Source organism: Ammospiza caudacuta, chromosome 1, assembly GCF_027887145.1.
Source record: "Ammospiza caudacuta isolate bAmmCau1 chromosome 1, bAmmCau1.pri, whole genome shotgun sequence".
Classification (NCBI taxonomy): Eukaryota; Metazoa; Chordata; class Aves; order Passeriformes; family Passerellidae; genus Ammospiza; species Ammospiza caudacuta.
In genome coordinates this window covers 7,383,035-7,398,314 of record NC_080593.1, presented here as the reverse complement: position 1 = coordinate 7,398,314, position 15,280 = coordinate 7,383,035, and positions in this window count along the sequence as shown.

Sequence of the window (15,280 nt, the reverse complement as noted above, 5' to 3'; positions counted from 1 at the left end):
CTGTCACACACAACACAAACATAATTTTGATCTAATCAGGCTTTAAGAAAACATTTATTGTAGCTGAATACAGCTGTTCAAAAATCACAGACATCCAAACTGCATGTGACAGGATCAGCCCCAGAGGCACAAAACGGAGCCTGACCAAGCTTTGCTGCAGGAGTAGGGCAATAGCTGGTCTGAAGCACCATTAAAAGCAACATGCCATTCCTCATCTCCTAAACCCCTGCTATTTAGACCAACTATCTCTCTGAGTCTGTGTGTAACTTTCCTAAGCAGCAGAACTATTTTTAAAAAAGCTTTTGAGGAAAAACTTGTGAATTTTTCAGGTTGCAACAAGTCACACACCAGAAGGGCTCTGAGACTGGTACTGACATACATGATTGGAGATGGAAACCCAGCCTTCCCCAGAGGCCAGGAGCTAATTCTCTTCAGTTACATGAAAATCCTGGGATATTCATTCTGTCAACAGTGAAATGGGCTGCTTCATTCTCCAAGGCCTTCCCACAAAAATCTCAAAAACTGGAGCTAGACCTTACTGCTAACTCCATACTCAATCTTCATTGAGCATTTGCATATTAAAATTCCCCTGAATCTCTAGTTGGACTTAACTCACTGACAGTATTCATCCATTTAGCAGTAAAAATGCTGAGTGCGAGGTCTTGTTTTGATTCTAAGTTCACAGGTCCGATATCCAACATCTGTCACTCACTGCAGAGTACTCAAACCTGTGGTAATTGTCCATTGATTTACACCTTTTTTTCCTTTTCTACCTCAAGCACCATGAAGGTTTGTGCAAGCCTCAGCCTTGTAAAGTTATATAAGCTCAGTCACTTTCAAAACTTATTATTTCCCTATATAATATATCAAGGGAAACCCATCTTCCCTAAGCAGCATTTTCATCTTCTCCTATATGGACAAAGATAATTTTCTTCAAATATTTTGCTGCTGCTTCCCCCTCAGCTCCTGTATCTCCACTCATACCTCCCTGCATCCAGCTCCACTTGTTTTGGGGGCACTGAATTATCTATCAACTAGCAGATAAACTAGGCTTTTTCCACAAAGCATAGAATTTTGCTAATGCATAACAAAATGTTTTGATACTACTGCTGTACAGAGGCAACCCCCGTGTCCTGAGTCTCCCTATCATGGCATCAGCGTTTGCGAAAACAAAGACTTGCAAGTCTGTGGACACCTGGTTTCACACACCACCTTCACGTACACCATAGTGCAACAGGTCTGTTCTGCAACTGGAAATAAAAATACAATTGCAGCACCTGTAAACGTATGCAAAGCATTGCTAATCTTTGTATCTCGGCCACGGGCAGCAGTGACGGCGCGGAGGGGGCTGGGGGTGATTAACAGAGTGGGTGGTGCTTGCATTGATCTCCTCACCCTGCCTGTGGCCCAAGCAAAGTAGATCAAAGTTAAATTAAATGTTCTTACCCACACTACAAGCAGACCTCCAGCTGAGGCAGACATGCATGGCCACCATGCCATAAATCCTTGCGTATCAGATTTCCTCTTGCCTGTACTCCCACTCTGAGAAAGGCTTGTAGCAACTCTTCAGAGCAGCTAAGGAAGAGGTAGTTCTTTGGGACATGTGTGGGTGCCATGCCTTTCCTCAGCTGGCTTTGTTTTGTTGTTTGTGGGGAGGTTTTTTTGCATAAAAAACTGTCATTACAGCAGCTCAGGCTATCATACCATGAGGTTCAAAGTAAGAAAGACTATCAGCAGATGCAAGCAGTGAGGTAAAGATTCAGTACTAACAATCTCAAAGCCTGACAAGAGGAAAGTGGGAATCACATACTGACAAAATAAGCAGATGCAATCAAGCAGCTGCACCCTTTACAATAGAGCAAGTTTTTATCTTATCTATTCATTGCAGATGCACTATTACTTTTCCACTTAGCCAGACACTGTGGCTCCCTCAGGAAAGGCCTGAAAAAAATAGGAAAGAAAAATGTTCATACTGTTTGAAAAATGTACCTGCTTCACAGTTTTGTAGATGAAATATGAGATTCTAACATAATTCAGGAGCTGAGAGTTCCATAGACTGAGGCAATAAAGATTATCCAGTAATCCAGTAGTCACAGTCTGCCGGGCACACTGCAGGGACGCAGTCACTGCATCATCACTTTGTGAACCCTTACTTACTTTTTAATGACAATGTCATGGGTCATCTCTCTGTACCACACCCCAGACACCAGCATTTCTGCTGGGATTTGAAAAAAGCAAAATACAAAGGGCTTGATAGCCAGAAGGTCAGATCCTCCCCATTTACATTACCAGCAAATCAGCCAGTTTGGAGAATTCCAAATAGTGATTCTGGCCATTTATTGCAGTACCAAATAACTCCCAGAGGAACTTATTGTACACATAAACGTGTGTGTGTGTGTGTGTGTGTGTGTGTGTGTGTGTGTGTGTGTTTATACATCAATATCAACTTTTGTCATCACTTTGGAATAAACCTGACCTGAGGTCTGAAAAAGAAGAAACATAGTGAGCCCTTAAAGGCTGCCTCATAATTTTGCTTTCTGCAAAGCTCCCTGGAAAAAAGCAAAATAAAACATGATCTCAGTATATCCAAGTGAGCCTTACACAGGAGTTCACTGCTGAACACAGGTGGAGATCACAGCTGAGCCTCTGCAGCACACTCCCAGAGTATAAAAAATCTGGGTCTTTTGTTCTTCTTTCCCACAGCTCCCACTACTCTAGCAAGATCTTCCAGCCATTGGAATAGAAACTGCTCAGCCCCACTCCTGTGCATCTCCCATGACAGCTGGCTCACTGAACTGCAAGGAAGACAACTTTCACTGGGCCACTGAGAAGCTAAGCATCAATCTGACTCCTTAATTATGGGCAGCTCCAGAAGGCAGGAATCTTGTTCCCACTCAGTGACTGCTTGTATTTTTCCATTTCAGAGTCCACCTATCATTACCTACCTTCTTAGAACTCAGTATTCTTGATCTGCAAGGGACAGAGACACCCCCAGGCAGTCCCAAGTCAGGCATCTGGTCTCAGACACATCTTCATCTCATCATCTATCCCAGGAGCTTCTTCCTCAGCCCACAGGCTTCATCATCCCATAGATTCATTACAAACAAAAGGAGAGTTACTGCCTCCAGCACACTGACATGGCCTCTGAGCTATCTGTCTTCACTTGGAATCACTGCCTGATGGCCAGGAATTAGTTTTGAAGCATTATTTCACTTTAACCTAATGCCTGAAGCTACTGGGTATATCAAGTGTTTGGTTGTGTTTTCAAAAGCACTTGTGCAACCTCAGATCCCCAGAGTCACTTTCAAACTGACTCATTGAAAACACTCTACAGCCTCCAGTTATCTCCAGAGGACAAGAGGTGAGTAAGACTGAAAAACAAAGGAGGTAAGAAGATATATATAAATAGATATACACAATGATAATGTGTACACAATGATAACATTTAACATCACAAGAAAAATTCATAGAAAGATATTTTACAAATTACATAACCTGTTAAGTTTTGGAGTACAGATGCAAAACTCCTTGATATAACCAAGGATGTATTTCCCTTTCAGTAGAGGATTCTCTAATGGTCCAGTGGTTTCTCTTATCAGTGCTTTGAACTAAGTGATAGTTCCTCTGTTTGGAGGTAGGGAGATTCAAACCATGAAGAGCTTCACTAGTTAAAAACTTTTATTTTAAACTGAAATATATGTCAAAGTAGAATATAGATCTTGACTGTCACCTGACAGTTTCTTCTGAATTCCCCTTTGAAGCCCAGTTTGGCACCCAGCACTTGTGAACAGGTTATTTCCTCCCCATCCCCATCAAGCAAACTGCCACAGGGCTGTCTTGTCTCCTTGCAGGTGGCAGGAAGAAGTCATCACAAAAAGGAAATCCTATCACAGCCTGATGAGCAATATTTTGAGCATCTTTGTCTGCTAAAGGCGTCCCTGCTCCTACATTGTTTCTCCTTGTACCTCCTAGGTTGCTGCAAATAAACTAGAGCAGGGAGCTGAGCTAGATAACCCCCCACCTCTTCTTTTTCAGCCAGAGTTTTTTTAAGTCAGATTAGCTCTCCCTTTGCACTTCACCACATGCCCAAATGCTTGTGCCAGAGTAGCAGAAGGAGGAGTAAGAGAGTGGGAAGAAGTGGCTGGAAGTAGGAGGAGGTGAGGGAGCAGAAGGGACTTCTTCAGCTCTGAGGCCTGCAGCCTGAAAAAAATAACTCCCTCACTGGGATCAAGTACGCCTGGGGTGCCCTTGGGAGGATGGATGTGCTCAGTCCCTGAAGTGCTTCACTTGATGAATCTTCATGTACTGGCAAACACCTAATTTACTGTAATGGAGATCTGTCACTGAACACATATTCCAGTGGGGACATTACTTGTGACACACACAGGGTTTCAGGCAACCACTGCCAACATCTCCCTTAGTGTGTTGGCCTTTGGGCTTTTGTGTCTCCAGCCTTGTCTGAGGGCACAGAACAGATTCCCACCTAGAGCAATGCCGTAAGCAGGCGTTCTGCTGCCTCGGATTTCACACAGCCCACAGCGCAGTCACAGAACCTGCAAGCAGCTCGATTATTTTTAGAATCCCACATTGTCATTACTTTCATCCTTCAAAACGGAGGTGGGGGGAAATAAAGAGCAGAGGCAGATGAGGAATGCACAGCTGGAGAACGTCAGCAGGCATGGAGGCACTGGCAGGGCCTGGTTCACCTCCTGTTTAACTGAGAGGGAGTGGGCGAGCCTGAGAAAAGGAAAATGGGCATTTATTTCTCCTGTGGTCAACACCTGGCTGCCCCTGCAAAGACAGTGCTCTGGTAATCCTCCAAGCATCATTTTCTGTGCCAAGTCACTGAGGGATGAGTGGGTGGTAGGAAAGGACACAAGTGAAAGAGCTGCCAGTGAGGAGGGGAGCACATGGCAACTACCTGGACTGAAATATCCCACAGGCAAAGCACAACTTGCCATAAGGACAAAAGGGACTGAAAATAAAAGGTGATAAAATGAAGAAAAAAAAAGTGGTGGCACAGTTCATTTAGCCATATAGAGGTCAGTGCATGGTCATATGTAAGCAGAGATGCTTATAATTAATGATTCTTTTTTTTCCCTTGGATGTGAAGTGGAATTTTTTTCCAAGACAGGATCCCAAGAGAAAGAGGGCAATATTGAAGATACAGATAAAGTTTGAATTCTACCTCCAAAAGATACTTCCACAATCGCTCAAACTTATCAACAGTGTTTCCTGTTCATTCTCCAGGCCCCTCATTTATGTCTGTGTTAAAGCATGAGCAGAGTTGCTTCCAAAGGAAGCAAACTGACCTATTTGTGTTCCCTTTTACTGCTCTTAGGGCAGCTTTATTTAACTTCTCAGAGGCACCTCATCTCTTGATAGCATGGAGAACACTTGCTCCTGCAGCTGTAATATCAACCAAATTATGCCTTTTTTTTATCTCCATGCTACTCTTTACATTAATTTGTGGGGTTGGGGATTACTTTAGTGAAGGCTTTGGCCTGTTGAGGCTTTGCCAATGGTAAGAGGGAAAAGAGAATAGAGAGAATGATTCTGGCTGTTTTATTTTATTTTTGAAGGAACTATTAGGTTCACTTTAGAAGAGCAGACAAACACAATAGTCTGCTGAAGCCTCCAGATTATGGGGTAAGAAGAGTTTTTCTTGGCTCCCACAGCTCTGTTACTCTGTTACTGTTATCCTTAATTTCAGAAAAAAACCCAGCAATATTAGGGGCTGTCGTGTTCAATTAGAAGCTGTGGTATTAATTTCAGAGTCCTAACCACATCAGCCCCCATCTCCCCTCTTTTGCAAACCAGCCCCATTCTTTCCTATTCCTTTGCTCTCAGCATCCTCAGTACCTGTCAGACCAGTGATTCCACACAAATTTTGCAGATGTTTCCATGTCCCATTCTCCTTCTACAAATGCATCCTGAGAAACAGATTTTCCAGTTACCATAGACACAGACAAGTCTCTTAGAAATCCAAGACCTTTTTTTTTCCTGGTGTGAGTTGTCAGAAAGCCTGCTCTTATTGCTCTTATTGTAGTAATTTTTAATATTTCAGTTAACTTCTGAAATACCTGCTGGACATGGAGAGGTTCTCAGAAATTCATGGTCAAGGGCTGTGCAGCTCCCACAAGTCTGCTGCCACTTCCAAACTTTCCAAGTTGTCCTAGATCATCTTCTTTGTTATTGAGCATCTGTTTAATCAATCCAAGCAAGTGTCTGCATGCAGGTCTTTGGGGGAAGCACTGTAACACACTTGTTGCTGCTGTAGCTATGTGTGAAATAATTCTTGTTGAAATTCTGCTGCCATCAGAGGATTTATTCAGAAATCATTTTAGCCTATGGATCTATCACAGTTCCCTCACAAATCAAAGGGTAGAAATGCCCTGTGTTGGGTCAGGCACACAAACAATTTTGGATCACTTCCAGGTGCTCTGGCATTAGGATATTTTCTTCTGGACACTTCATTGCATGCTTCAGAATTTCAGACTTTGTTTTTGAGACTAAATCTCACAAAGGATAAATTAATTTCTGAGATTTAACAGTGCTTTGAGGTATCCCTACAACTGCAGTCACTTTTTGTCAGCTTAAATAGAGAAGCCTGGCCTGGCCTCTCTCACTTCTGGTTTCATGATGCCATCTCTGCACCAGGGAATTGAGCACCAAAACTGGGGTACCATTCTTCCTCTCAGCTCCATCAGGTCCCAGCAGCATTGCAAGGCTGACCTGGTTCAGTGCACGACCACCAGCACAGCCCAAAGGACAGAGCAAGGACCTGCAGACCTGGGAGGGTTCACATCTTCCAGGAGCAGCTTGAGTTTCTGTTGTTTTAAAGCCTTCAGGCAATTGTAACCTCAGCCTGCACACTGAAAATTTCAAATTACTCAGCTAATTTAAGATTTAGTGAAGTGCTTAATGTTTCAAATGAACACTGTTCACTGCTGCACTGATTGTCACAGGTTGTGGCAGCGAAAGAGGCGATCATGTTTTCATGATGTACATAGGCTGAGAAAGTATGTCAGAAAACCCCATTTGAAGAGAAAGGAGATTATCACACACTTTTCCCTCCAGAGACTATTGTTACCAAATAGCAGATTTAACTTTTTTTCCAAATGTTTCTATAAGAGGAACTCTTTTTGTAACCTATCCCTCAGCAAGTTTGTTGCAAAATGCATCATCAGAAGACTCAGGCCATCACTACTTATGTGAGTACACAACATACAGTTCATGGGAAAAAATGTGATTTATATATATTTTTAACATACTTAATTAGAATTATTTAACATATTTAGAATTATTTAATATATTTATTTAGAATTATTTATTGCAGCTATATTTGAATGTTGCCTTACAAATTTGCTGCTTCAGTGAATGTTCCTGTCCGCAGTTTATTGTGAGAGCATGTGCAGAAAATCAAGCATTGAAATAGGTATGATCACAAGCCAAGTGAATACATTTAAAAATTAGAGAAATGCTACTTATCCCAAAGTGAAGTTTTGCAGTGGTGTCAGGACACAATGAATATAGGAAAACAAAACACAGGATAATGTTCCCAGGCCACAACAAGCTGTTTAACCTAACAGAATATTAGATGGCTATTTTCTTTAACAACCAGTAGGAGGAGGTTTCCCATCCTAGGGGAATTTCAGTATTTCAAAACCCAAAGAGCAAAGTCTTGTACTCTAATTCACCAGTGAGCTGAGCTAACAAGAACATTTTTTAAATCCTTCACTTTAACTATGGCTTCCTTTCTTTCAAATATCTTACTGTATTTAATGTTAAGATCAGAAAACATGTTTCATGGGGCAGCTTTCACACTCAAATTGTTAACCTATAATATCTCAGCACTTCCAAAACACTTCTACCTGGAGATTTTGAAGATGAGATATCCCTTCATCCCGTTTTTATTCAGCCAAGAGAGTCCACAAGAGAATTTTTGTTTTCTGCCAGACTTTATTCTCTGATAGAACTACAGATTGTTAAACTGTTGGCTGACTCAATTCCATCTTGCTGTTGCTTCCATGACCATCTTCCATCCTTGTGACAGAAGAGCTACAAGCATGCCAGGGTGCAGGATGGCCTCTGTAACTCTCCACATGTGCAACTTCACAGCAGGTAATCCCAGCTGCCTTGCACAAGAGACTCTCTGAGGCTGATGTAACATCCATCATGGATAATGCAGCTTTCCTCAGTACCGGGAGACTGAAAAGGCTCTGAAAAAGCCATTGCAAAGCCATCTTTGATCCATAGCCAAGGTCAAAGATGTCCAGTATGCACAGACTGGAACTTCTGAGAAACATCTAAGCAAGGAAAACCCTACAGACCCAGGCAGGTCACAGGCAAACTCACCTGAGACTCCTCAGGCTGCTGTGTGGAAACAAGCATTGCAGAGTCAGAGAAACAGGAATAAGCTGCTGAAGGCCATTTGAACGAACCTCCCACTCAAAGCTAGACTGTCACCAACTATAAATCAAACCAGACATGGATTTCTTTGGCTGAATCTTGAAAACCTTCAAGGACCAAGATTTCACCACTCTTCCAAAAAATGTATTCCAGCGCTGTACTGTCCTCCTACTGAAGAAATTCTGCTAATGTCCAGTTTCAGTCTCCCAAGATGAAAACTGTAGCACTTGCCCTCAAATTTGCTCTGAGTTTCCACATTTCACAGTAAGTTTCCAGTTTGTGTTGCTGCATGAGGTTATTCTGCTCAGGTACCAGGCTTCACACACCTTACTGAATGTCTTAAGGTCCCACCCACAGATGTTTTCAGTCCCTCTGAAACCTCTGTTATTCAGGGTGCTGATCATTTCCCTTAGGTTAGCATCATACGCAGGTTTTTAGAATTTGCCTTCTCACTGATCATAATGAAAATATTGAACACCACCAGTCTTGGGGTACATAATTACTGAGTTTTGGGCTGTTGATAACTGTTCTTCAAACGTCATGATCCAATCAGTTTTCAACTGATCTAACAGTCTGTTCATCCAAGCTGTACTTCCTCATCTTCCAGATAAGGATCCTATAGAAGACTTACTGAAGAGGTAATGTATTACATCCATTTTCTCATCTTTTTAGCCAGTCATTTCACCATAAAAAGCAACCAGGCTGGTCAAGAACAATTTACCTTTGGTAAATAAATCCATCCTCACTCTTCCTTGTCGTTACCATCAACACACATCTTATTTGTTTGTTTCCAAGTGGATTCCCAAAGGATGTGCTCCATGAAGAGCAGAGCTTCAAGGGTAGTGGCAAGGCCAACATCACACAACACTTAAATTTATTCACAGATATCCAGATATTGGGGTATGATCCTGCTGCAAGCACAGCAGTGCAGATGTAGTGAGATTAGCTCAGACCCTACAAAGAGTTTACCCACAGTAGGACAGACTTGGTCACTTTACTGAGCAGCCTTCTGTGGGGGCTTGGAGCCATGGTGAAATCAGAGTGCCGCAGAAAACCTGTGTGCAGTGCCAAAGATGGGCAGTCACTGCAGGAAATGTACCCAGGTCTCTCTGACAGATGGAGCACACAGGCTGTGCAGGCTCAGCTTTAGGTATCTCTGGGATGAGAGCACTGTCAAGTCCAAGTTTAAAGACAACAGTCAAAAACAAGGCATTGCCTGAACAGGGTCTGGAGTGAGGTAAAAGTCTGGTGTGGCTTGAACAACAGTTTTTAGCCTTCCATAAAAACATACCTTTTTCTATTACTACTGGCAGCAGATCTGACAGTGTTATCTCTCTACTTACATTTTATGCTTCCTAATTCCAACATATGATGGCACTTCACTTCCCAATATCCATTGACATTCTTTTGATGTATCTTTTGGACTAGTGCCTAAGCACATTTGCAAATAGTTTAGTGCTCAATTTAAGGCTGAATATATTCCCAGAATTCCTTGGGCAATCAATTATTTATTACTTACAAGTGTTAAGATCAAAAAGAAAAGAAATAGATGTATATTCCACGCTGACAGGAGGTCCATGGGGATTAGAGAAAACAGAAACTTTAATGCTAAATTTGTGTAAAAAGGATAAAATGGGGATTCCCTAGTCAGTTAAAAAAAGAAAAGAAAAATAAAATAAAATAAAATAAATGGCCCGGATTATACAGTTATTTTTCTTGCACACTTGAAATATACCATTAGTTCTCTGTACCACATGGGCAAATTGTGGTTTGTCTTCACCAAGAAATACCAGTCAGCTTGAACTCAGTGCCAGCTACCCTACTAGAGGATGCCCTTTTAGCAGTGTGCCTAGGGGAGCATAAATAGCTAATTAATTAAGATACTGATTCACTCCTATTGACAGGCCTAGGATTTGTGTGAATTCTTCAGCAGGGTCAGAGTGCCTGCATGGATTCTATGGAAAACCTGGCGCTTGTAAGGGCATCAACACTCAAGCAAAGGGTAACCCACAGGAGCAGAATTTAGAAAGATCATTAATACTTCATTGAACAGCACTGTAGAAGGCAGAGGATATTTTCACAAGCATGTTTGACTGAGGCAAAATTTGTTTTATTTCCATCAGTGGGGTTTGAGCAGAGAGGAAGGTTCACAAGGTCAAACACAAGACCTCTCCCTCCATGGGCTGCAGGTCAGAGCTCAAGTACTCAAAGAGAAACTTCATCTGCAGTCACTGCTGGCTATGAAAGTGGCTTTACAAACTACATGTTCTTCTCTGAAAATCTTGCTTACTTATTGCTAACCTGAAACTGTGGCCATAGACAGACAAGAAATTACCCCTGGTTGGGTCACCAACACAAACCCAGTCCAAGCAAGGAGGATCTGGCAACTTTGCAGTGAGCCAGTGCAGAATCATTCAGGCAGGACAGAAGTAGCTGTGGTACTGTCAGTACAATGTGGTAAAAAACAAACATGAAGGAATTTCAGCTCAGGAATACAAGCTGATGAAAGGCAAATAAGAAACCTAGACATAAATACAGGTGAATGGCTACACAGAGCAAGTTTATTCTGCAAGTATGTCTCCAAGCTGAAAGATAGTCTCAGAAATATCCAGCAAAACAGAATATCCAGCAACTGGCCATGAAACTATTCCAGGCCAGGTGGGATTGTGCTCTGAGCAGCATGGTCTAGTGAAAGGTTCCCTGTCCATGGCAAGGGGATGGGAATATATGAGCTTTAAGGTCTCTTCCAACCCAAACCATGTTATGATTCCATGATCACAGATGCCAGAACTAATAAAGACCTGGACTTGCTGTTTCGTGGCTAGCAGTCCAGCTACCAGTGGATTAAATTATTTTCTCTTTGTGGGGTTGTTTTTATTTTTTCAACAAAATTCAGGAACTCTATCAGCTTTTCTGAGGTCAGTGAAATTATAACACATTTGCAATTTGGGTTACTTATTTCTCAAATAAACAGATAAATGAGACTACCAAAAAGCCCAAATGCATCTAAAGAAAGTGGCAGCTCTCCAGGTAAAAAGAATCAGCCATCTGCTCTAAAAAATAAAAGCAAAAATCTAATAAAACCCAGTGACACATCACTGCACTCATTGAGAGAAACTTGGAACAGTAAGGCTGAAATCAGCTCCATGAAACTGGAGGAGTCACACAACAGAGAGGCTGCAACTAATCTGATGGCATTCACTACATGGAGACTCAACACATCTTTAAGTCTTAATTCTTACTACCACTACTACTTCTGTTACTATTATTAATCTTTTTTAGGTCTGCTTACAACTTTGAGATAGTCTTTAGTTGATAAACATTTTGGGGTTTGAGCACTACTACACAAAGGAGGAGATAAGACTCAACTCAAAACCTTTCTGGTTTATTTCTAGGAGTGATTCTTTAGCACTACTACACAAAGGAGGAGATAAGATTCAACTCAAAACCTTTCTGGTTTATTTCTAGGAGTGATTCTTTTGTGCAATGACTTTTGGAAGAGTCATTTTGTCACCTTTGGAATGAAGGTATTTAAGAGTCTGGACATTAATGAGTAAAACAACAACTGACTTTACTGAAAGAGTTTAGTTCAACTATATGAACAAACTGTTTTCAAGCTAGAAGATCTGTTTGGAGCTGGTTTGTGCTGGAATGTCACCCACACAAATCTTGTGAGGGAACATTAAGTGACAATACACTTATGATGAAGCTTATGTTGGAGCAAAATCTGTGTGGCTGGGAAAAAAACCCAATCGCTCAAAGGAGGAAGCATTTACATCCCAGTTTCTAAATTAGCTATTACTTAATTAAATATAAAAATTTGATGTGTTCTTTTGCAAACATCCTCACACAATCTAACTTTCTTGTCAACATATTGGTTTTCTTCATTCATTTCCCCTTTTGTTTAAGCTCTTACCTCAGGCCTTGTTCCAGGACAGGGTGTTAGTTCTTTAGACTGCCATCTAAAGTCTAATAATTGAATTCTTGAGGCTATTGTAGACCAACTGGCAATTTAAATTTAGGACTTTGCATTTTAAAAATAAATTAAATGTTTATATATACAGTAGACTCTCAACATCCCTGGGGCACCTGAGCTAGTCCTTCCTCCTCCAGAACCCATCCCAGTTTCCTTCTGCTGGCTGAAATTAATGATAGTGAATGTATAAAGAAGCAAAAAAATTTTTAAAACTACAATAAAAAATAATTTTGCTAATCCACTTCAAATGCCTTCCTCTCTTGCACTGTCATTTTTCCTCGCAACAATGCAGGTCTTAAACACATGCAGTAGAAAATACAGGATCCCAGCATGGGAGATGCTGGCATCCTGTATTTAATCTTCAAAATCAAGGTTAAGAAATAGGAATTTTCTCTGGAATACACATTTCATAAAGACAGAGATGTTCACCCCTAGAGTGTGATCTTTCTACTCCTCGGATGAAAGTCCTTGTTCCTGCTGCTCGATGGCTACACCAGCAGTGCTGTGGCTCCTGGGGCCCCCCTCAGGCTCCCCTCATGCCAAACAAAGGAACACTCATTTTCTGCCTGTAGAAACAGGAGTGCTGGGGCATGGAGACCCTGGATACTATGAGCTACTTAGAGCTGTGCTGCTTTAAGGGGGAATCTGCTGTTTGAGAAGGAAGAGTAAGGGGTGGGTGGGATCCTGTACTCCTGGATCGCCCACTATCACTCAGAAATGCTACAGAAAAATATGAAAGAATGAATCATAAATAAATAAATAAATAGAAACATATAAATAGATAAATAAACCCACCAGCAGCCCAAAAAATAGAGGGTACAATTAAAATCATTGCTCTTTACCAATGGTAAAGAATTTCTCTCCTTACCCATGTTACTGTTTTTCTCCTAAGAAGCGAGGTCAATGAAGAGGTTTGCCATTCAGGGAGAAAAATAAACAAAAAACAAACAAACAAACAAACAAAAAGATTAACTATTAAAACTACATTGACACCTTTGATAAAATATTACAAAACGTGGTAAGATGCCAGCAGTGCTGACTGCTGATGTGCAATCTGCCCATCAGGGTGACCGGTGTGTTTGATTTACACATTTCTAATTGCGATGTACTATTTCAAGCTATTAAATATCCTTAATATCTTTTTTTTTTTCTGCTCATATGAGTTCTGTGTTTTTAACCTCTCTCTCAAATATTTGCTGCTTAATCTCCATTGAACTGTGATACTTCATTTTGCATTAGATTGTAATGCCAAAGCTGTGTTCAGCTGTGCAGTGGAAGAGCTCCCACAGAACCCTACTGGGACTCTCACAATGGTGAGTGATGAGCTGGGAGTGGGCTTCAGTCGACTGGTATTTATCTGTGCTGTATATTTATGGCTCTGAATTCAACTAGCAATCACTTTTTAAAAATTAGTACAACATCTTTAATTAGAGGACAAGAGCAACAAAGAACCTATAATTACCAAAAAAAAAAAAAAATCATGTGGTTGATGCAGTGAGTAATGTCTTTGTCATCACTCTGCTCTTGGGTTAGGTCACTCCTCAGTCAGCTTCAAGGACAATCACTACTAATTAACAAAGCTTTTAAACTCTTCCAGGTGGCCCAGACCACTGAGGTACTGTAAGAATACTCAGATACACGGCTCTTAAAGTTGTCTGTCCCTTATGTAGACTTCTTCCAAAACACAGAAGAAATACAAAGAAGGAACAAATACGAAGAAGAAACTTCCTTCAATACAATGAAACCAAAAGTATTGTAGTTGCATTTTTGTGCCCTCCCCATGGCCATCCAAGTCTTTCTCACCATGCCTCTGAAAATTTGGCACATGTATCCATACAAGAAAAAGACAAAGACTACTTTGGCTGTGCAGAGCAACCATCTCCCTTCTGTACTTTAATGAGCAGAATTAGGACTGGGCACCAAAACTAGAGGTTTGAGTTGGGTTAAATCTATCTGGTGCCATCCATCTGGAGTTAGTCAAGTGGCAGCAGCAGTGTGTTTTGCATTGGAGCTCTGTATTTTGGGCTGAAAAAGGGTTGAAAGAGTAAACAAAGCTAATGCCTTGCATCTGAGGTTAGATTTTTTTGTTGTGGTACATGCTAGTAGAAAGTCTTTTGTATAGACAAACATGATTTCTTTGAAGAAGCAGAGAACTCCACCACCAGTTTCTCCTCCTGACTGTAAGGACGTGCAGTATCACCGATAACCTCCTAGACCTGAAGGGATGGTATCACTGCTGCTCTTTGATATGCAGATACTGGGAGCTGCTATTCTTATCCTGCTGGTTTTGCATTTAGCCTATGGAAAAAACAAACAGGTTCTCCTGTGTTCTCCCTGTGCCCATCCCTCTTGCCTGCCCAGGTTGCACAACTGCAGTGGATGGGCCGTGGCGCGGGAGGAGCAGGTCCTGCTGCTGACCACAGGCTGCTGGTGTGACCAAGCTGCTGACCATCAGCTCCTGCCTCAGAGCATCACACACCACGCAAGCCCCGTTCATTCCAGGGACTTCTCAAAAATGCTCTAAACCCCTTTTAATTTAAGCCATAATTGAGAGCTGGCTTTGGCAAAGAGCAATTTCGCAGGCGTCAAGAGTTTAATCGCAGCCACGCGAACGAGCTTCCCTTGAGTCACAGCTGCCCAGTGCCACCAAGGAGCATCCCCTGAGTCACACCAGCCCAGCCTCCTGCTGCTTTCCAGCAGGAGCAGAAAAAACCCAGACACATCTGGAGAAAGAAAAGTCCTTAAAAATAAATAAACAACTTGTCTTTGGGTGGGAGTCAGGTTCTTCCCTCAGGTAACTCAGGATATGATGAGAAGATGTGGTTGTAAGTTGTGCCAGAGGAGGTTTAGGTTGGACAGCAGGAAGAATTTATTCTTGGAAGGAATTATTAG